This window comes from Perognathus longimembris, chromosome 6 (assembly GCF_023159225.1).
Source record: "Perognathus longimembris pacificus isolate PPM17 chromosome 6, ASM2315922v1, whole genome shotgun sequence".
Taxonomy (NCBI): Eukaryota; Metazoa; Chordata; class Mammalia; order Rodentia; family Heteromyidae; genus Perognathus; species Perognathus longimembris.
The window spans coordinates 73545639-73569239 of NC_063166.1; the positions used below are offsets into that span (position 1 = coordinate 73545639).

Genomic DNA, 23601 nt, shown 5'->3' on the forward strand with positions numbered 1-23601 from the left:
TGTATACGAGGTGAGCACTTTACCACTAGGCCATATTCCCAGCCTACTCTATTTGTGGCTTTTTTGGTGGTTAATTGGAGATAAGAATCTCATAGACTTTCTCTACCTGGGTTGGCTTTAAATCACGATCCTCAGATGTCAGCCTCCTGAGTAGCTAGGATTACAGGCATGAGCCACCAACACCCATCTTAAATTATTTTTATGGTACATCATAATTTTTTGAACATGTGTTATATGACTTTCCTTCTAAATTATGAGCTCCTTAAAGATAGGCCCCATGGACTGTTCATCAATCTCTTGCACAGAGTCTAATGTAGAGTATTTACTCAAAGATGTTGAGTCAATAACAGATAAAACACAGGAAAATTTGGATTATCTTTTGGCAGAATATAAAACATCAATTTATAACCTATAGAAAAGTATTTCAAATCCAACAGACCAGGCTACAAAAGTCTGTCTATCAACAAATAGCTTGAATTATTCAAAAGTTTGAAATCTATATTTTAATAAGACCAATACTTTAATCAAAAACTATCAGTACAGAATGCCAATGAATAGACAGTAGAGTCACTCCTAATAGTGAGTGCATCAGGACAGCCTTGGAAATGTGGGGACTCACTGTGGAAACCGGATGGCTAGAACAACCACATTCCTTATCCATTAAATGCTGATGGCCCAGACCCCACCAGAATAGAGGCACTGAAACTGTGCCTTTGATGTCGTTTCCAAAGAAAGCCACCAAGATGATTAAAGGGTTGGAAAATAAGATTTATGGAGTATGGCCATAGGAACAGAAACAACTTTGCCTAGACAAGAGAAAAGGCCGAAGAGTGACTTAATAACTATTTTCAATCATGGTTATTACACAGATGACAGTGACCAGATGGTCTCCATTTCCACCAAAGAAAGAATACTGAAATGTACTTAAGCTGCAACATAAAAAAACTGTCTACTTCTAACAAAGAGCTTAACAGTTAAGATCTAGTACACAGCAAAACAGATCCAGGGACTATGCAGTGTAGCCATTTTTTTACTCCTTTATTAGGCTGGAACTCAGCAAAAATTGGGCTATGTTCAGGCCTCCAGCAGTCCTTTGTTGGGGGCAAATTCTCAACTAAGTCATGTAACAACGGTAAGAATGAAAAATAAGTTATGAAAACTGAAACAGCACCCTCTGGTGTACATAACTTTAAATTAAATTAAGGAACATTAGCAGTACTTCTCAAAATAAGAGGTTTGAGCCATGACAAAATTGAGAGGGACATACACAGAATTCATCTTAATGTTCACTTATTATTCACTACATCCATCTTTATCAAGCACCAGACACTTCCTCCTCTGGTACTAGCAAACACCATGAAAGAAACCTCAACTTTCATATTTAGTAAGCTTGGATACTGCTCAATCAAATATGAATTCAGACTTTGACATGTCAGTGGAACATATCACATGAACATTCTATGCTGTAACATGATGATGCTATCTGTCAGGTAATGTGAACTTTGCCCAGAATTCAGGAGTTTTATATGTAGGAAAACTAAAGAATTACCGGATAGGACTCTTCCTTTGGCATTCCCCAGGCTCTGACATCACATACATGACCCTTCCTCACTAATAACTGGGTGTTCCGAAGGCCAACCAGCCACTTTTTACACTGCAAAAGCTGAACATCTTCTTTTGTTTGTATTGATTGATTGACTGATTGATTGATTGCCAGTCCTGGGGCTTGAACTAAGAGCCTGAGTACTGTCCCTGGTTTCTTTTTGCTCAAGGCTAGTGCTCTACCACTTGAGCCACAGCACCACTTTTTCTACATATGTGGTGCTGAGGAATTGAACCCAGGGCTTTATGTATACAAGGCAGGCACTCTACCACTGGGCCATATTCCCAGCTCCCTTCTTTTGTTTTTAAATACAAAAAAGCCTGAGACTCAACCAAGAATCTTTAGTAGGCTGAGCATGGTGGTTCATACCTGTAAATCCAGTACTCAGAGACAAGTCAGAAAGATACAATGCTCAAATCCAGCTGAGAAACAGCAAGTCCCTGTCTCAAATTGAAAAATTTTTTAAAATGCATCCTGAAAGTCCTCCCCATCTTTAGCCTCTTGGTGCCAGATGGGAACTTCATTGATGTGACTCACCCTGCCAAACAGGTGGTATGCCTTAGATGAATAAAATACAGGCCCTGTGCCTGAGATTCACAGTCCTGTGGTAAGACAGAAAGAGGTAAGTGTGAACAGAAAGCCAAGGCCCTAAATGCTGACAGGAAAGGCAAGGCAAGGGGAACACCAGAAAAGAACAAGCTGGGGACCCCAGACAGAGCTCGCATCCATCGCAGTGTGTCTGAAAGGGTGAGATGGAGTTTTCAAGACAAAGGAGAGAAAACAGTGCAGCATTCTAGGTGCAAAGGCATTAGGAGCTAAAAAAAATAACATGGTCACCTTCCAGACAATGGAGCCCTACAGCATGCTTTCCTCCTGTCTCCTTGAGAGGACATGAGAAATCAGCCAGGAGAACCTGACCCCTACCCACACTGAAGAGGCCATAATACACACACACACACACACACACACACACACACACACACACACACACACACACACACACACACACACACACACACACCCCAACACACCCCAACACAGATTAGGCACTGATATCCTGATGGTAAGGCAGTCCCAGTGGAAAACTATAGGTAAAATGGAGTCGGGGGCAGGGGGGTCTGTAGAGTGCTAGCCAATGAATGAAATTGTCAGGCACTTAGCTGGAGTCCTGGTTTCAGTCCAAAAATTCCCCCAAAGAGAAGAGTTTGGCTAGGCAGGTCAACAAGAATCTCACCACATTCTTCTTAGTGTCTGGCTAGTAGTCTCACCCCAGACCCAAACCTTTTGTCACAGAGGGGATACTACCTAGTACTTTGAATACAAGCTTCATTCCAAAAGGCTGGGCTGGACAAGCCTTGTACCTTTTTATCACTGTACCTCTATCACTCAGCACATAGGGAACTCAATCAAAGTTTGATGACTAAGCTAAGCCATTCACTGGTGAGTGTGTTTGAAAGAGCAGAATCCTGGACCTGTAATCCTAAATGCCACTCTCTATCTACTTCATCTGGTTTGGGTTTTCAGACGCTATTAACCTTCATTTGTTGAGTAATTTCTTATCCTTCCATTTCATACTCATAAATTAACCCCTACCTACCAAGCAAGGAAAAGGGAGACATATTACTGTGTTCAATTCAGATTATCTTGTGTCAAACTGAAAACAACCAAGCCAAAGAGGTATAGCAGATCTGGCTTCTCAAATACTCAGGAGAATGTCGATACTGCCTTGTGAGGGAACCAGAAACCCAACCTGATTACAGCGTAAAAATAGGTCACTGCCTGAAAGAGCCCTTTGGGTTACTGGCAGCAAGCCCCTTTTGCTTCTGACTCTAGTGTCACAAGAAAGGGGCAGCAGAGTCTTAGAATAAGGGTTCCATAGCCAGCTGGCTGCCTTGGCTCAAGCTTTCCAGCTGGCATTCTAGAAGTATCTCTTAGGGCCAGGACACGACTGGGGAGCTCAGCAAGCCTTTGTTGCTGCTGACATGAAATACTGGAATTGGTCAGGGTTTTCTGCTTTGGTTTGAACAAGCCTGGAAACAGTTCAAAGATCCTATAAGTCTCTCACTTGTATTCAGCAGCATTTATTTAGAAGAAGAGAAATGAACAGAGTTCAACTAGCTCACTTATACCCATGCAAAACAGAAAGTCTTTGTTCTATGAGAGTCAGTTAAAAATTTTAAATTATTATAATGCTTTACTTGCAACAAATTGTGTGTGTGTGTGTGTGTGTGTGTGTGTGTTGCCTAGGTGATTATAAAAAATTTGTATTTGTAGCAAAAACCTGCTGTTTTGTGCAAAGGGGTTGAGAATTACTGATCAAGAATAGTAGTAAAATAGAAGGCCAGGAACCAGTGGCTTGTGCCTATAATCCTACTCAGGAAGCTGAGATCTGAAGATTGCAGTTCAAAGCTAGCCCAAGCTGGAAAGTCCATGAGACTCTTACCTCCAATTAATCACCGAAAAGCCAGGAGTGGAGCTGTGGCTCAAATGGTAGAATGCTTGCCTTGAGTGAAAAAATACCCAGCCCCTGAGTTCAAGCCTTCGTACTGGCACACACACACACACACACACACACACACACACACACACACACACGTACACACAAGATAGTGGTAAAATAGTAAACAATTATCAATTTTTGGTGGAAATTACATCATCCTTTTTTTTTGGCCAGTCCTGGGCCTTGGACTCAGGGCCTGAGCACTGTCCCTGGCTTCCTTTTGCTCAAGGCTAGCACTCTGCCACTTGAGCCACAGCGCCACTTCTGGCCGTTTTCTGTATATGTGGTGCTGAGGAATTGAACCCAGGGCCTCATGTATACGAGGCAAGCTCTCTTGCCACTAGGCCATATCCCCAGCCTCTACATCATCCTTTTATCATCTATTCATTGTGAAAATATACACAATTAAAAAATCCTCTAAGCTAAGGAAATTGTATTTCATTAGTCAGAAGAGCAAGATTTGAAAAGCATTAATACATACATAGCAAGACAGTAATTTGCAAAACCATGTTCACATAAATAATTCATACCTTTCCAAAAGAGTTCCTTCAATTTCTAGTCCCTTTTCTCCACAGTAGGTTAGATTTGGTACATATCTATCTATCTATCTATCTATCTATCTATCTATGAATAAATATATCTACCAATGCTATTTGGATTCTAAGATGCAAGAGGCCCAAATCATAATAGTTGGAATAAAGGGTGCTTACTGGAACATATAAATGGAAAATTCAGAGATTGGGTAGCTTCAGTTAGCTTAAGTCTGATTCAGAAGTTCTACGATGTTTTCTTTCTATCTACTTTGTTAGCCACTTCCTAAAGGTAATTTCCCTAGTCATGGTAAAATAGCTACGGCAGTCCCAGGCTTCAAGTCCCCATACATCTTAAGACAGAAAGTGAATTGGCTTTGGGGAGTTCTGTCAAAGACTGAGGAGCCTTTGTTCCAAAGTCCTCAGCAAATTTTCTGATGGTCTGAACTGAGTCACATATTCCGCCCTAAATGCTCCTCCTTGCTACCAACTGCGGGGTCACTGGGTTCATCACTGCAATGTATAGGGTTACTTGGTTGGGTTAAATAATCAAAACCCACCCCTCAAGCTGGGGGTAAGGCCAATCTTTTTGTTTTTCTTATTTATTGTCAAAGTGATGTTCAGAGAGCTTACAGTTTCATACGTTAGGCCTTGGGTACATTTCTTGTACTGTTTGCTACCTCCTCCCTCATTTCCCCCTCTCCCTCCCCCTTTCCCTCTCCCCCCATGAGCTGTTCAGTTGGTTTACACCAAGGCCAATCTTATTCCTACCAGAAAATAAAACCAAATCCTGCCTGTTTACTTCCAAATGGAGAGATGTTGCAGAGACAACTAGAAGGTCCTCCATCCTTTGTTTGGCACTAAATTTGAACTCAGTCTCTGTATCAAGGGAATGTATTTGGAGTGCATTTTATCAACCAACAAAGATGAACATTTATATATTTGTTTTTGTTTGTTTTTTTGGTGTCAATCTTGGGGCTTGAACTCAGGTCCTGGGTAGTTTCTTTGCTCAAAGCTAGCATTCTACCACTTAAGCCACAGCTCCACTTCTGGCTTTTCTGAGTCCCCTGGGCTTTCCTGCCTGTACTGTCTTCAAACAGTGATCCTCAGATCTCAGCCTGCTGAGTAGCTAGGATTACAGGCATGAGCCTGTAATGTTTTACAGAGACATTCTGGGGAAGCAGGTAAAGAAGAGACCACAAGGCTTATGGCAAGCTTAGTTTGGAATGGTTCAATGAAACACACCCAACAGACCATATTCACACTGATCCTCTGGAATGCAGGGGATATGACAGTCAGTCATATAAGCAAATGAAGCTGTCTCAGCACAGGACTGAAATGATATAGTCCAGATGTTTTCTTTTAAACTTTAATGCTACAGAAAAGGGCCTGGCCTACTGTATACTTCCTTTCACATATCTAATTTATGAAAATGAGCTGGAAGACTTTAAAAAACACAACCACTAGGCTTTTTCAGATTATTTTCAGATGATCTTCTGAGTATGTTTATATTATATACATTTTTGTTTCAAATAAAAAAATAAGTGCTACTAGATACTTAGATCTGTGCCAAGAAATGTGGAAGAAATAGAAGTTTCAAGTATCTGTTCTTAAGCAGTGCAACCACAGCCATCATCACTGGCTAAATAGAATTACTCTGCCACGTACTGAGCCAATCTCTTTACACTCCTTTTCTCATTTAATCTGATTATCACAATAACACCATGAACTGAGTATCAACCTGATTTTGTATGTGGGGAAGTCAAGGCTACTTTAAGTAGCTAAGTAACTGACTTCTATCACACAGCAACAGATGACAGCTGGGTCTCCAAGGCAGGGATTCCCTATTGCAAAGCACATATGCTTAACCTGCAGCACTTTCAGCTATCAAGAAAACAGACACAAATATCCTACAAGAGTAAACGGGGGGGGGGGGGGGGGCGGGGACTGGGAATATGGCCTAGTGGTAGAGTGCTTGCCACATATACATGAAGCCCTGGGTTCGATTCCTCAGTACTACATATATTTTTTTTAAAAAAGCCAGAAGTGGCGCTGTGGCTCAAAAAGAAGCCAAGGATAGTACTCAGGTCCTGAGTTCAAGCCCCAGGACTGGCAAAAAAAAAAAAAAAAAAGAGTAAACGGTACACAGAAGATACTCATGTGAAGAACTAAGTCTGAAACATATAGCCACGTGCAGTAGGACTGGGGAATAAGACATCAAAGCAGCAAACGGTGAGGAGGTGCCACCTGTGCCACTGTGAGCTGCGTAAGCCCCAGGGATGTTGGTGTCTAATGATCAGACAGACCTCTGACCATGACTCAGTCACGTCCTGTCTTCGTTCTTTAGCTACAGATGGAATTGAAGGCCAACATTTCTGTACATCTTAGGGACTTTCAAAGATCTTTTCAAGAATGGACTCAGCTCTTTGTGTGGTTGCCAGGCATCCTCTCTCTTCTAGATGTAAGGCCACACTCAGAGGGAGTAAGCTTGAAATTCTCTGAATGCTAGACAGCATTTGAGTCTTTATACAGTGGTTATAACCTTAGCTCTACCCTAGTCTCTGACCATGGTATCAATTGTAACCAGCTTCCAAACGCTTTAGGGAAAGGTAAATGGATTATAATGTCTGAGCAAAGCGTAATGCCATCCTTTGTGCTCGACCCCAAGTGGCCTAGGATTGAGTAGATGTGATGTCCCTCTCATGCCTCAGCTACCTCAGGGCAGAGCAGCCCTCCCAAACATAGGGCTATGTTTCTAGGATTCCAATATTTCAACAGAGGGGAAAATATTTCCTCTATGAAGCAACTGGTAGCAGTAAGTGCATGGGGCTTTCCCTCTGCTCTAATGGGATGAAGGAAATGCAGCAACATTTTCAAGTCCTCCTCCAGTGACCAGGATGTGCTACAGGCTGCTCCAGTAGAGATTCTACAAAATGGTGAGGAGACCACTTAGACTGCTACTGCTCAAGCAGTGAGAAACAAGTTTGTGTTCTAAGTACACTAACTGCCTATTATTAGAGTCATATCTGGAACCTGGACTTAATTTTCCAGACTTAAAATGCATTTGAATGTGCCAGGTTCTATGCTAATAATAGACTCATATAGACTCATTTTCAGAAAGTGGACATTATCCTTGTTTCACCTATGTGGAACCTAAGGCTCAGGCAAGTTATGTCTTGCCATAGAGCTGTCAGACTGATTCTCCTGACACCAGGTCCTCTGCTCACTCCACTGTGTACCCCTGATTCTCTTAGTGCCAAGGTTTAGGCCCTATGATATTCATGCTGTAATAATATGTAGGATTTGGATGGCACCCTTCATCCCAGTCAAGTTTTTATTCTGCTCTCTAAAGAAAAAAATCATGCAAAGAGGGCTATTAAAAGGCAAATGGTCGGGGCTGGGGATATGGCCTAGTGGCAAGAGAGCTTGCCTCATATACATGAGGCCCTGGGTTCGATTCCCCAGCACCACATATACAGAAAATGGCTAGAAGTGGCGCTGTGGCTCAAGTGGCAGAGTGCTAGCCTTGAGCAAAAGGAAGCCAGGGACAGTGCTCAGGCCCTGAGTCCAAGGCCCAGGACTGGCCGAAAAAAAAAAAAAAAAAAAGGCAAATGGTGCTGAGAGCTATGGACACAGCATGTTAGGAACTTAAGGGAGAGGGAACACTCTGTCTAGGGTAAGAAATGAAAGGCTTGAATTCCATATCATCCCAACATTGTGAATTTGAACAGCAACCAATGTGGGCAGGGATATGGGGAAAAAAGGAACCCTATTGCACTGTTGGTGGGAATGTAAACTAGTACAACCACTCTGGACAGCAGTCTAGAGGTTCCTAAAAAAAAAAAAATACAAATCTTCAAATACAAATCCTCAAAACACAAATCTTCCCTATGACCCAGCCATACCACTCCTGGGCATCTATCCTGAAAACCACAGCCAGGATATGATAAAGACACCTGCACACCGATGTTCATTGGCGCACTATTTACAAATAGCCAAGATATGGAAACAGCCCAGATGCCCCACAATAGATGAATGGATCAAAAAATGTAGTACCTATACACAATGGAATTTCATATAGCCATTAGAAAGAATAAAATAATGTCATTTGGGGGGAAATAGATAGAACTGGAAAAAACTCATGTTAAGTGAAGTAAGCCAAGCTCAGAGGGACAAATGGCACACATTCTCTCTGATATGTGGAAATTAGATCTAAAATTAAATGGAATATGATCAATTATACAGGATTCTAGATACTCACACACAGTAAGATCACTCTTAGGAGAAAAACACAATGAAGCAATACTTATGTACCTTTTTATAGTCATATAAAATATATATACATATATATGTATATATTGAAATGAACTCCAAGATATGGAAACAAGAGATCCCTCATTCTCTTTTTACTTTTTATTTTTGATGATTCTGTCTTCTTTTCTTTATGTATGGCATATTCACATGTATATCTTCAGGATGGGATTACAGAACTTGAAGGGGAAAAATGAAAAAGTGCAGCAGTGGAGCTCATTGGACACTGATGAAGTGAACTATATAACTCATGGGTGGAGATGGGAGGGAGGGACAGGGAGAGAGGGAGGGAACAGAAGACACTATAAGAAAGGAAATGTACTCATTACCTGACTCGTGTAATTATAATACCTCTGTATATCACTTTTATAATAACAATAAAGTAAATAATTTTTTAAAAAGGAAGAAAGAAAAGATGAGAAAAGTGAAGCCATCCTCCAGGAAGGAGGAATTTCTGAGGTTAGCAAAAGCTTCTCAGCATAGACATGAAGGCTCTCAAATTTTTTTTAAAAAAAGCTTGCATGAGAAATGCTAGATCATAATTTCTCATCTTTGCTATTTTGGCCTGACATTTTGGAACAGAGTGTTCTACAGTTTTTGAGGAGCTTTCCTGTGCATTGTAAAACAGCAACATTCTTGATCTCTGTGCACTATATATGCCAGTATATGCATATCAGGTTGCATATACCAAAAAAATTCTATGATAAGCAAAAGAGGGAGGAGATGGGAGCAAAGTTGGCAGGGATGAGTTTGGTGGGAATGATGTCATCACTGTCTCAGGTGGAAGATGTGGAAGTAACTAGGGATGGCTGAGTAGGGGGGCAGAGGGCTGGGAGGAAGAGTGAATCACAGGAAAGGCAAGTATCCTCTTACCATCTCCCTCAGCTGTGAACTCTGGTGACATAACACAAATGGCGTCCAATGCAGGCCTATCATGGGGGTTCCGTGAGGAATACCCAGGAGCAGAGCATCTAGAGCTGAGGAACGAACAGGTTCTAGACCTAGCAGCTTGGAAAGCGCAAACTCTCTTCAATTTTCAGTAAATAAAAGTGACGGTGGGAGATGTTGCCAGACTACAGGGTAGTCAAGAGGCTGGGGCTTTCAAACCTGTTTGGGAGATGTGAGGCATCTGATTATGATGTGTCTGTGACGGCAACGCCATCCTTACCTCCTCAGGCCGTCTCCCATTACCTCACCTCTCACCCCAGGCCTGCCATTGCTCAGGAAAATCGGAAAGGAAGGTAGGATGCTTTTCCTGTGAGACAGAAGAAAAGAAGGCTGAGCATGAGAGAAGTTTGAAGTTCAAGAGAGATCTACTGAAGTTAAGTAAATGGGATCATGTTTCTCAGTAAAAAGAAAATGAGGTAGCGCTGGGACTGGGAGTTGAGCAAAGGAAAGTAGCTGAGAAATGAATATTTTGCCCCGAGGGTGGGGGTGGGGGTTGGAGGCAGGGTAAGTGGGAAAAAATGAGGGAGGGGGTAACAAGTTTGACAAGAAATGTACTCACTAACTGTAAGCGCTCTGTACATCACCTTGACAATAAAATTAAATTTTAAAAAATGCCACTGAGTGTCAGGAAAGGGAGAGGGTACTCTGCATGAGTTATTCTACCTGGTGTTCACAACATCATGAAATAACTGGGTGTTGAGTGAGCCCTGTAATCTTTTTAGGCATGAAAGCAACATTCTAAGAGGCAAGTCACTGACTAAGGAGCCTCTTAGTATGATCAGAGTCTCAGGCGTGGTTGATGAATTTTCTCCTCAGCTCCGTTTTCAGCCTTCTGCTCCACAAGCTGTGGCAACCTGCTTATAGGTCTGTCTGCTCCAGTCAGGGGAGGTCTGGAATCTGGGTAGCCAGCGTTTTCTTATGTGCCTGCCACAGGCCTCATAACTCAAGGAAGTGCACATGAGTTAATGCTGAGATGAACAAAGGACTCATGAAGGTCCATCTGTGTGAATTAACAGCAGAATTAATGAGCACATCCAGTTACATAACTGCTTTTCCTGCTATGCTCGGCGGCCACTAGAGAAAAGCAGAGCCGTCTTTTCATTCCTGCGCTATATATAATCTGAACTCTTTTTGGACTAGGGAACATGGGTACAGCTCCAAATCTCTGTCACACTGGCTATTAATTTTTTCCTAAAAACCTAGCATTTTGACTAGAGACGCTATAAGATAATGTAGACTTAATAGTAAGGCATTTAAGATTTAGATACTTTCCTCTGCATATCTTGAGTTTTCCTATCTTGAAAACATTCATCATTTCTGGTTCCACTCTCAGAAATAAACAAAGGAAGGGTGAAAATGAGATGCTGAAGAAACAGATTGCAACATCCCATAATTATAGCCTTTGATGCTAGAACCTCAAGGTTCCAATCCCTAATACGGCAGTATTTTTGTTTGGTAACTTAACAGAGAATGATCTATTGACCAAGATAGAATAGTCCAGTTTTGTTTGTGTTTTTTACCACCTATTTCCTAGTATCTAACCCTGGAACTCATGACCTCCTAACTGATGGATGTTTCATGAACAAGATTATGCATTTTCCTTTTTTTTTTTTTTTTTTTGGCCAGTCCTGGGCCTTGGACTCAGGGTCTAAGCACTGTCCCTGGCTTCTTCCCGCTCAAGGCTAGCACTCCGCCACTTGAGCCACAGCGCCGCTTCTGGCCATTTTCTGTATATGTGGTGCTGGGGAATCGAACCTAGGGCCTCGTGTATCCGAGGCAGGCACTCTTGCCACTAGGCTATATCCCCAGCCCCTATGCATTTTTCTTGAAGTTTGACTTAAGATGATTTTTTTTTTCTTTTTTGCTGTATAAACTTCTCCTCTTCTTCCTCTTCCTCCTCCTTCTTTTTGGTGCAGGCTTGGGGCTCGAACTCAGAGCCTGGACTCTGTCCCTGAGCTTTTTTGCTCAAGGCTAGGGCTTTACCATTTGAGCCACAGCTCCATTTCTGGCCTTTTTTTTTTTTTTTTTTTTTTTTTTTTTTTTTTTTTTTTTTGCAGTTAATTGGAGATAAGTGTCTCATGGATCTTCCTGCCCTGCCCTGGTTGTTTTAGAATTGTTATCCTCAGATCTCAGCCTCCTGAGTAGCTAGGATTAAAAGCATGAGCCATGGCACCTAGCTATTCTTTAAACTTTTTAGCCCAAAAATATGTTTTCTGAGACCCTTTATAGCTAAAATTAACTCTTTCAATTTATGCTAGTCCTAAAATCTCCAGTTTCAAAAGGTCAATGTTTGATGTTCTCATATGAATTGTTATACATACAAACACACTTTAACATCTAAAATTACCTTGACTTTTAGTTATATGCACTCATTCATAATTTTAGCCAGTTTAGTTGGGCATGCCCCCAAAACAATTCTACCCAAGTGGTTCCGTAACAGAACTATGTAAAGGGGGCATGTCAGTATGCTTGCAGTCAGACAAACATGGGCTCCAACTCTGAATTGGCTACATCCTAAGTACATGTAACTTGACACTTGGGTGAAATATTGAACCTCCACAACCTCAGTTTTCTTGGGTACAATGGGAGTCATCTGAGTGCAACAGGATAAGCTCTCTATGAAAATTAGCAGGCATATGTACGAGATTGCATATTTGAAAGTGCACATAGAGAGTTCAATAGAAGTCTCAGCTTCTTATTTCCTTCCTTTCTCCCTGTACTTCCCAGTCACCGAGATGACCCCAAGAACTATTCCTCTGCTCTAGTTTACAAACTGCTGCAGTAACCGCTGGTCCACACTACCTGCCCCCTGCCTTCTCCATAGGTGTCTCTGAATCACAGCTACACACCTTTAGCTCAGCTGCCCTCTGCAGGAGCCCACTTCAGCCTGGTGTCAGTCCTTCCTTCTGTCTAACCTGCCCATTCTAAGCCCAAGGTTCCTTGAAAACTCACATCTTCCTTCCCCACCCGGCCCAGGTCAGGCTCCTGCTTTGTTTCCCATAGCTCTGTAGCCCCTGAGAGAAATTCCAAGCGGTGGTGCGGGACAGTTAGGGTGCATAGTGTCCAGCCCGTTCCTCTCTAGGCTCATTCCCTTCTCTTCTCATTTTGTACTCAAGTATAATTCTACTTCCAGTACTTGAAACCCCATACTGTGTCATCAGCTTCCAACTTTACTTACATTTGATCCTCTTTGATCCCAATGTTTTTCTTTTATCCACCTGAAAAACTCCTAAATATCTCCAACCCCCACTCAAATTCCTCTACTCTCTGATCTATTCTGTTATATACTGTATCTTACACAATTTTTTTTTTTTACTGTACCTACCCCACTATCATGTAATGATTTTTTGTGTGTAGTGGTACTGGGGCTTGAACTGACGGCCTAACACTCTAGATCATTTTTTTCACTCACAGATGGCACATTATTACTTAAGCCACACCTCCACTTCTGGCTTCTTGCTGGTTAATTGGAGATAAACATCTCAGAGATTTTTCTGCCCATGCTGTCTTCAAACTACAATCATCAGATCTCAGCTTCCTGAGTAGCTAGGATTGCAGGCATGACCACCAGTCCAGTGATCATGTAACTATTTTTCATACCTCTCTCCTCTCTCCTCTCTCTCTCTCTCTCTCTCTCTCTCTCTCTGTCGGTCATGGGGCTTGAACTCTGCACCTGGGTGCTGTCCCTGAGCTCTACAGCTCAAGGCTAGTGCTCTACCACTTGAACCACAGAGCCACTTCCAGTTTTCTGGTGGTTATTTGGGGGAGGGGGGCTGGGAATGTGGCTTAGCAGTACAGTGCTTTCCTGGCATGCACAAAGCCCTGGGTTTGATTCCTCAGCACCACATAAACAAGTGGCTCAAGTGGTAGAGTACTAGCCTTGAGCAAAAAGAGGCCAAAGATGGTGCTCAGGCTCTGAGTCTAAGCCCCAGGACAGGCAAAACAAACAAATAAAAAAAAGAGTCTCACAGACTTTTCTGCCAGGGCTGGCTTTGAACTGCAATCCTCAATCTTAGCCTCTTGAGGATTACAGGCATGAGCCACTAGTGCTCAGCTATATCTTCGTTAGAGACTAGAACAACACTCAGTCCTACACAGAATAGTCACTTGGGGAGTGCATACTATTGGACAAAAGTTCCAGCCTTATGGGTAGATTGATAATTCATACTCTAGCAGTATGAGAAGACTGTAGAAGCAGGGTGAGGAAGAATTCTTCTATGTTCCCATTTTAAAATGTTAGTGACTACCACAGCTCATGAAGAGAACTCCCCACCACACCCCCGCCTTTTTTTTTTTCTTTTTTGCCAGTCCGGGGCTTGGGACTCAGGTCCTGAGCACTGTCCCTGGCTTCTTTTTGCTCAAGGCTAACACTCTATCTCTTGAGCCACAGCACCACTTCAGGCCTTTTCTATGTGGTGCTGAGGAATTGAACCCAGGGCTTCATGCATGCTAGGCAAGCACTTTACCACTAAGCCACATTCCCAGCCCAAGAACCCCTTCAGTTACAACTCATTCTAGTGAATCAGTTAATTTACCTAAAGCCAGAGGAGCTCAAAACTCTATGTCTCTCCCTTAAAGTCTCAATCCTTTAGAAGTCCCTTGCTCTGTGGAATGAATGTGGGCAATTGCTTTTGCAGTTTTTGGCAATGCCAGTTTATGGCTATGTTTTTCTGTTCACTGAGCTGGCTCATTTCTTCAGGAGAACAAACTGTTCTGGGCTGAAGCAGAATTGGCTGGGTTCTAACAAAAAGATCCCCCCCTCCCCAGTGTTTTTGCAAAAGAACCAAGTCAATTTATAGCCAAGTAACAAAAGGTCAGAAAGGTTAGTCAAGCAATGGGCGTAATTCCTGTGTGTCACAGCCAATAAAGGAAATGGGTGGGAATAAATAGTATGTAATTTTAACCTTAAATTATTTGTGCAAAATTATTATTGTAAGCTATACAAAATGACCCATGGCTTCCAATATAAAAAATTTCTTACTCTAATTTTTAAAGTTGTATTTATTGTAAAAGAACTGAGGTGACCTCAAATCCCTCATTTGTAAGTAGGAAATGTCAAAACCTTGGTACTAATTTATGAAAAACTGGGTCATTACTTTGCAGTCTTGAAATAAAATACACACGCAAATTCAATATCTTATAATTAAGCCATAAAACAAGTTGCATAGCTGAATTTAAGTAAAATTCCTGCCAAAAGGGAGATTGTATTAACCAAAGGGGCTAAGAAAAGGCTTTCCTACAAAGGTAACAGTTCTGTGTTCGATTGTGTTAGAAGTATGACAAACTACTGCATTATTAAGTGAGCCTAAAACAACAAGAAGAGCCTGCTTTTAAAGCAGACACAAAGAACTGACATCACCAGCCAAGAAAGATGGATGAGTAACAGCCTGTACTGGGCAGCTAACCAGGCCTAAGCCCATGGGTCTGTGGAGTAAGAAAGCCTTTCAGATTTCAAGTCTGTTAGAAGTCCTCCTTCTCCAACTCTCCACCCACTTCATATGTCTAAAGTATTCTCCATTAAAGCAATCATGATGCCCAAATGATGAACAATTAAATAGAAACTGCCAAGGTCTGGACAAGACGGTCTAAACCCATCTCTTGCCCCATATTCTTGCAAGTACAAGAAATAACACCAGAGGCAACCAAAACAGAAGTCTGAAAGATGGGTTCTCAGGCTCCTAAATAGTTCAGCTAAGATTACACAGATGTGTGCCACCAGCACCTATCCTTGTTACTTGTACCTGTTTACTGTTTATTCTCCAGAGTTTGATTATATTATGTAGTATTTTATTCCTTTGTAAAATTAATTTACATTAATAAAAAATCGGAAGTAAAAGATTACAATGAGGTTATGCACTGTTGGCAAAAAAAAAAAAACCCCACAGAAATGATGTTGGATTCTTCTTGGTGTACATCATACGCTCATTATACTAATGTGTCTTATTGCTGGTGATGTTGACCTTGATCACTTGGTCAAGGTGGTTTCTCCACCTTTTATCACCTTTCCCTTTATAGCAAATAACATGGTACGGTAGTTTATTTGAGACTATGCAAATTTTGCCAAAAGCTTCTTAAGGTACTTCTGACTCTCAATTCACAAACCTACTTACCCTTCTTAAAACTCCAAAGAAATTTGTCAGTATGGCTTTCCCTTGCCATTTCTTTCATACAAAATTCGCTATTATAATTTTGCTTGTGTGAGTTTTGCTTATAAAGTTAACCAATCTTCATTGAAAAACCTTAAATTTTGAAATTAAATATAGAACTACCCTATGGTTCAGCAATTCCATTCCTGGGCATTTACCCAAAAGATTACAAACCAGGATACAGGTAAAGTTACCAGCTCAAACATGTTAACTGCAGTACTATTCACCATAGCCAAGTAAAGAACCAGCCCATGTGCCCCTCAATTCGTGAATAGATTAAGAAAACGTAGTATATATACACAATGAAGTTTTACTCATCCATTAGAAAGACTGATATTGTACCATTAGTTAAGAAATGTAAAAACCTGAAAAAAATTATGCTAAGTGAAGTAAGTCAGGCTCACAGACAAGGATGTGTATTTTCCTTTATATGTGGAAATTAAATTTAGCTTATCAACTTATCATTAAATACGTGGGATGGCATTCAAGTATATAAAAATGTATTAACTGAAATATAGTAGATTTAAGGGAGAATTTAAATAGTGTGTAATTCCTTAGAATGGGTACTCAAAAGGGGTAGGGTGGGGTCAAGGGGAAAAGGGTAGATGAATAAAGAGAAGGGGGAGAATGCAGTTTAGGAGGTTCAATGCATATTCCACAAAATTTAGAGGAGTGAAGGAAAGGGTGGGTTGGAAAAGATGGGTAAAAATGTTGAAAGGTATGACATTTATGAAGACACATTATACTTAAAAATGCTTTGCTAAATGGGAACTCCTTTGTACAACTACTTAGAGATAATAAAAATAAATAAAATAATCTATGTAGCTCTCATAATCACCGCTTCAGTGATTAGTAGCACTACAGAAAGTTTGATGTATATTCCATTTGAACTTTTTTTCTTCTTTTGAAACCACTTGTATCAATATAATAAGCTAAAGCCTAATCCTACCAAAGACTTCACACAAATTATTTAGCTTTGTAGGTTACAGTTTCCTTTTTTAAAAGTTTTTAAGTTTTTTATTATTATAAAGGTGATGTGCCAAGGAGTTACTGTTACATAAGTAGTTTCCCCTTTTTGAGGGGTAGGGGAAAGCAGCGAATCTAATCTATACAATCTTGCTCTAGGAAAACTCACAACATGCAATACACATCACATTTGTTATACAACTATAGGGGGTTACAAACTAAGAACCCTAATTCTATATATCATGTTTGATTGACAATTCAAATGTTAATAATCTATATAATACCCACACATACAAACATGTAACAAGATGTTACATAACAGTAAAAAAAATCAAGAATAAATCAGGAATCACTGGCTAAATAAATTATGACCACTCCATATTCTGGAATACTCTACAGATGTTACAAAGAATAAAGTATGTAGAATGAAGAATGTACATGGATGTAAATCGTTGCCAATGATATACTATTAAATATAAAACAAAGTACTTTGTTAAGATAGAAAGAAAATAAGAGAAGCTATATAGAAAAAAATGTAAAGATTCACAATAAACCCAACATTAATTACTCTGTGTTTGAAGAACAAGATTATCAGATATGTTTTACTCTTTAGTCTGTAACTATAATGCTATTTCAAGTTTTTGCAAAAAGCATGCCATTCTTTTCTTTTCCCATCTTATTTTCCCTCCCTCCCTCCCTCCCTCCCTCCCTCCCTCCCTCCCTCCCTCCCTCCCTCCCTCCCTCCCTCCCTTCCTTCCTTCTTTTTTTCCTTTTCTACGTAGCCCAGGCTGGCCTTGAACTCTCCATCCTCTTGCCTTGGCCTCCCAAGTGCTAGGATCAGGCATGTGCTACCAGATCCAGATTAAGATGTATCACTTTAAAAAGCCCAATAAAGGGGCTGGGAATGTAACTTAGTGGTAGACTGCTTGCCTAGCATGCATGAAGCCCTGGGTTCGATTCCTCAGTAATACATAAACAGAAAAGGCCAGAAGTGGCTCATATGGTAGAGTGTTAGCTTTGAGCAAAAGAAGCTTAGGAACAGTGCCCAGGCTCTGGGTTCCAGTCCCAGGACTGGCAAAAAGAAAGAACAAAAGAACGGAAGGAAGGAAGGAAGGAAGGAAGGAAGGAAGGAAGGAAGGAAGGAAGGAAAAGAAAGAAAGAAAGAAAGAAAGAAAGAAAGGAAGGAAGAAAGAAAGAAAGAAAGAAAGAAAGAAAGAAAGAAAGAAAGAAAGAAAGAAAGAAAGAAAGAAAGAAAGAAAAAGAAAGAGCTCAATAAAATCCAAGAAATAACACTGCCATAGGCTGGGTGCTAATGGCTCACACCTGTAACCCTAGAAACTCAGGAGACTGAGATCTAAAGATTGCAGTTCAGGGGGCTGGGGATATAGCCTAGTGGCAAGAGTGCCTGCCTCGGATACACGAGGCCCTAGGCTCGATTCCCCAGCACCACATATACAGAAAACGGCCAGAAGCGGCGCTGTGGCTCAAGTGGCAGAGTGCTAGCCTTGAGCGGGAAGAAGCCAGGGACAGTGCTCAGGCCCTGAGTCCAAGGCCCAGGACTGGCCAAAAAAAAAAAAAAATTGTAGTTCACAGCCAGGCAGGAAAGTCCATGAGATTTTTTATCTCTAATTAACTAACCCCCCCCCAAAAAAAAAGCCAGAAGTGGAGCTGTGGCTTAAGAGGAGCTTTTTTGCTAGCCTTGAGCAAAACAGCTTAGGGACAATACCCAGGCCCTGAGTTCAAGCCCTAGGACTGATACCAAAAAAAATGAACAACAACAACAACAACAACAACAAAATCCTGTAGCAGATAACAGTTCTGACAAAACAGAGTTAAACTTTTTTAGAGACTGGCAAAAATAATTAAATAATATAGAGGTTGGAGGCATGACTCAATTAGTAGAGCCTAAAAAGTACAGGGCCTTGAGTTTAAACCCTGGTACCACCAAAAGTAAATGAATGAATGAATGAATGAATGACCAAACTGATCAAAATTTGGCCCTGCATTGAATTATAATTCCAGATAAAGATGATACAAAACCAAAAAGTTTAATGAGAAATACCAAATGACTCTGTCAATGAACACAAGAAAGAATCAAATAATATTTATTCCCAATAAAAGCACTATTAACAGGGTAACACTTCAAAAATGAAATGTACTCATTACCTTATTTATGAAAACCCTCTGTACGGGCTGGGGATATGGCCTAGTGGCAAGAGTGCTTGCCTTGTATACATGAGGCCCTGGGTTCAATTCCCCAGCACCACATATGCAGAAAATGGCCAGAAGTGGCACTGTGGCTGAAGTGGCAGAGTGCTAGCCTTGAGCAAAAAGAAGCCAGGGACAGTGCTCAGGCCCTGAGTCTAAGCCCCAGGACTGGCCAAAAAAAAAAAAAAAAAGAAAAGAAAACCCTCTGTATATGACCTTTACAATAAAAAAATTATTAAGAAAGAGAACAACAAAAGAGAACTGGTATATAGATAAGATATCATTTATCTCTAATTCAAATGTCAAAAAAGGAATATAGGTCACTATTACCACCTAGAATATTTTAGAAATTCAGTTCAGTTCAGCAAGCCAAATGAAATAAGATAGAAATATATAAAATTAAAAATGTTTTTTGCAATGAGATGAATGGAAAGATACAAGAACAAAACCAACATGTTTAGGAGTACTATACTGTAAGATGCAAATACATTTTATATAGCCTGTTAACTAAAAAACATCAATTAAATAATGTGATGGGAAAAGTAAAGTTACACAGTAGACATTGGCAACTCCAGATGCCACATCTGGACCAAGATTAAAACTGATCATTTCAGAGCTCTGTAAAAACTCAAGGGAAAGGACAAGGACAATGAATTCAATCATCAGTACTAGGGGTAGGAGGGGAAGCAAATTTGATGGAATACTACCTGATTCTAGGATTTGCTTATTTCTAGTTCATCAAGTAAGGCTCAAAAAATCTGTAAATTTATCACTTGTTTCTATGGTCTAAGAAAGAGAGCAGAGCACTGGTGGCTCCTATAATCCTAACTACTCAGAAGGCTGAGATCTAAGGATCAGTCTGGACAAGAAAATCTATGAGACTCTTATCGCCAATTAACTGCCAAAAACACAGGGAGTAGAGCTGTGGATCAAGAGTGGAATGGCACTAGCCTTGAGCAAAAAAAGCTCATGGACTGCACCCAGGCTCTGAGTTCAAGTCCCATCCCTGGCACCAAAAAAAAAAATCAGAAAGAGGCCATTTCTGTCCCATAAAGCAGTAATAACAACAGTAGAGAATACACATACTGGGCACCATTCCTTCTAAGCACTTCACATATAGTAGTTCTGTGTGTGTGTGTGTGTGTGTGTGTGTGTGTGTGTGTGTGTGTGTGACAAAAGCTACTCTTCTACAATTCACAAATGAGGAAACTGAGACACTCAGGGACTAATGACTTGCCAGAGCTCACTTGTCTAATAGTGGACAGGGTCAGTATTTGATCCTGAGCAGCCTGGTTCCAGAGCCTGTGCTCTCAGCACCACACCCTTCTGTTGTCTAGATGAGCTCACTGTCAAGTGCAGACTGCGCCATCTGTGAACTAGAAAACTGGAGGAAGTTCAATTGAAGAAGAAATTGAACTAGGAAAAAATGCTTCTAGAATGGAAAAAAAAAAAGATCTGGAGAAAAGAGACCCCTAGGAGCTTCTAGGTAGGGTCTCATACAAAAGTAAGTTAGCGGGCTAGTGGCAAGAGTACTCGCCTCGTATACATGAGGCCCTGGGTTCAATTCCCCAGCACCACATATACAGAAAAAAACGGCCAGAAGTGGCGCTGTGGCTCAAGTGGCAGAGTACTAGCCTTGAGCAAAAAGAAGCCAGGGACAGTGCTCAGGCCCTGAGTCCAAGCCCCAGGACTGGCCAAAAAAAGGAAGTTAGAAATTACATTGAGTCACTCACAGGGCATCTACAGCCTAGAAACATCTAGAAACAATGTGTAAGGAAAAGAGAAAACACTCCAAGAAAGCAAGTTAAACACAGTAGCTTACATGAAAGGGAATTGGCAGTTTCTTTTTAAACATTATTAATATTCAGCAACAGAGGTACAACAAGACAATAGGATATGCAGTCTTCAAGACGGGGGAGAGGGAGCAGATCAGAAGCCCTCTTGCCCTCACGCGTAAACAACACCAAGGCCACCCCCTGGACCAAGTGTTCTTATCACTCTACCACACAGTTTCCAAGGACAGCAATACATCTACATCTACATTTCCTCATTTGAGTCCAGGGCAGGCTGACTTGCCTGCTCTGTGGGAACTGAGCATACTGGTGTTGCTATTCTTCTAACTAAGGAACAACTGGGTTAGCTTTTCCTTAGTTTATAGACCTCTGAGTACAGGCCCCTGCTGGCTCCACAACCCTTTTAAACAATCACCTCAACTCTTCCATACCACGTTTCTGCCTCTCCTCTCCTTGCTCTGACTTGGCATTGGGGTTTCATTTTTAATCTTACTTACTAGCTTTGTGACAATGCCTTGAAGCTTTAGTTTTCTGAACCACAGAGTAGTGATAATAATTTCCATGCATAGGGCTGTGGGGAAGATAAATTAAGCCATCTGAAGAGCTCTAGCCACTACAGGTTGGACACATATATAACAGATCTTGGCCTTTGCTAAGAGCCCATCCTAAGACATTTTCTTTATGTCGGTCATGGGGCTTGAACTTAGGGTCTGAGCACGATTTCTAAGCTTTTTTGCTCAAGGCCAGTACTCTATCACTTGAGTCACAGCTCCACTTCTGACTTTTTTGTCGGTTGTGAACTCAAGCCTGGGCACTGCCTCTCAACTCTTCAGCTCAAGATTAGCACACTTGAGGGCCGGGATGTAGCTCAGCGGCAAAGTGCTTGCCTAGCAACTGCAACATCCCGGGTTCGATCCCCATTACCAAAAAAGAAAAGACAAAAAAAAATACAGTTAAAAGATTAGCACACTTGAGCCACAGCTCAATTTCTGGTTTTCTGATGGTTCATTGGAGATAAGAGTCTCATGGACTTTCCTGCTTGGGCTAGCTTTGAACCCCAGTCCTCAGAGCTCAGCCTCCTGAGTAGCTAGGACTACAGGTGTGAGCCACCAGCACCAGGTAAGAGTTTTCATTTTCTGCCTACAAGCTTTCTGTAAGCAAGATTTTATCTGTTTTTATAGCATTAGCATCTCCCTTGGGGCAAGTGAGTCTTATCTTCCTTCTGTCCCTTCCAACTCCTACTTCTATCTGCTCCTAGATCTTTATTCCCTTGAAAGTCTTATAGCTCCTAGATGGTTTCCTAAACACCTTGAAGGTTTCTTAAATTCAGCCAGACCTTTCCCTAAATTAATTTCTGTAGCATGTCTCCAACCTTTTGCCTCACCCTAATCTTTATGTTATTCAAAACTAATAAAACAGAAAGCCCTCAGGGACATCCTCTCTTCCCAGTCCCTCCATGTCAGCTAGTGTTTGTAGATTCTATCTCAAAACCTCCCACCCTCTCTTCTCCATCCTCATGGAAGCCTGTGTTCAAGCAGCAGTACATCTTATCAGGACGACTGACACAGAAGCTTAATTTCCTACCTGCAGGCTAAGCTTCACCCAGCAGCTAGAGCTTGTCTGCCTGCCTGCCTTTCCTTCCTTCCTTCCTTCCTTCCTTCCTTCCTTCCTTCCTTCCTTCCTTCCTTCCTTCCTTCCTTCCTTCCTTCCTCCCTCCCTCCTCCTCCCTCCTCTCCCTCTCTCCTTTCTTCTTCTTCTTTCTTTCTTTCTTTCTTTCTTTCTTTCTTTCTTTCTTTCTTTCTTTCTTTCTTTCTTTCTTTCTTTCTTTCTTTCTTTTTTTGGTGGGTCCTGAGGCTAGAACTCAGTCTGGGCACTGTCCCTGAGCTTCTTCTGCTCAAGGCTAGGGCTCAACCACTCGAGCCACAGCCTCGTTTCTGGCCTTTACTGAGTAGTTTACTAGAGATGAGAGTCTCTCTGACCTTCCTGCCCAGGCTGGTTTTGAATTATGATCTCAGCCTCCTGAGTAGCAAGGATTACAGGTGTGAGCCACCAGCATCCAGCTTGGAGTTATTTTTCTAAAAATGAACTCAAACATGGTCTCCCCTGCTCAAATTTCTACAGTAGCCTACATGATGCAGTCAGAAACTTGTTGGATAGGCAATCAAGGTGCTTTGAAGCTGGTCCTAGCCTCCTTTTGCCCACTCTCCTCTCTATCCACTCTTCCTAGATGAGATGCCATGCAGGTGCACCCACCTATGTTTGGCCAATACACAGTTACAATCAGGATGCCCTTCACCCACCCACTGAATGTCACTCACTCCTCTGCCACCTAGACACACATGTTTGTTGGTACATCACATCTTTTGCCATGGTTGGTAGGTTTCTATGACATGCCTCCTCCTCAACCAGAAAAAGAACCTTGAAGTCAGGGAGACAAACATCCTTATTTTTGCATCACCTTGTCTCTAAATCAGTGTCTATTAAAAAAACAGCAAAATACTTAGGGGTAATAGGTTGAATCTCAGAATTAGTACATCTCACAAAGTAAATGAGAACTGTGAAAGTAAAAGAAAAAAATATGAGATGGGGGTAGGGT

The 23601-nt window shown here is 41.4% G+C and overlaps 1 protein-coding gene across 9 annotated transcripts in view; it reads right to left on the bottom strand.

The window, feature by feature from the left end:
- Zhx3 (zinc fingers and homeoboxes 3) overlaps window positions 1-23601 on the bottom strand; it is a 98048-nt gene that overhangs the window by 21967 nt on the left and 52480 nt on the right. Inside the window, exon 3 of one of the 9 annotated variants that reach the window (XM_048349336.1) lies at window positions 10141-10199. The exons of 7 other annotated variants lie outside the window; for them this stretch is intronic. The gene's annotated coding sequence lies outside the window, so the exon portion shown is untranslated. Of the gene's footprint in view, window positions 1-10051; window positions 10200-23601 lie in introns of all 9 variants that reach the window. One more of the 9 variants, XM_048349332.1, reaches the window with a different exon arrangement.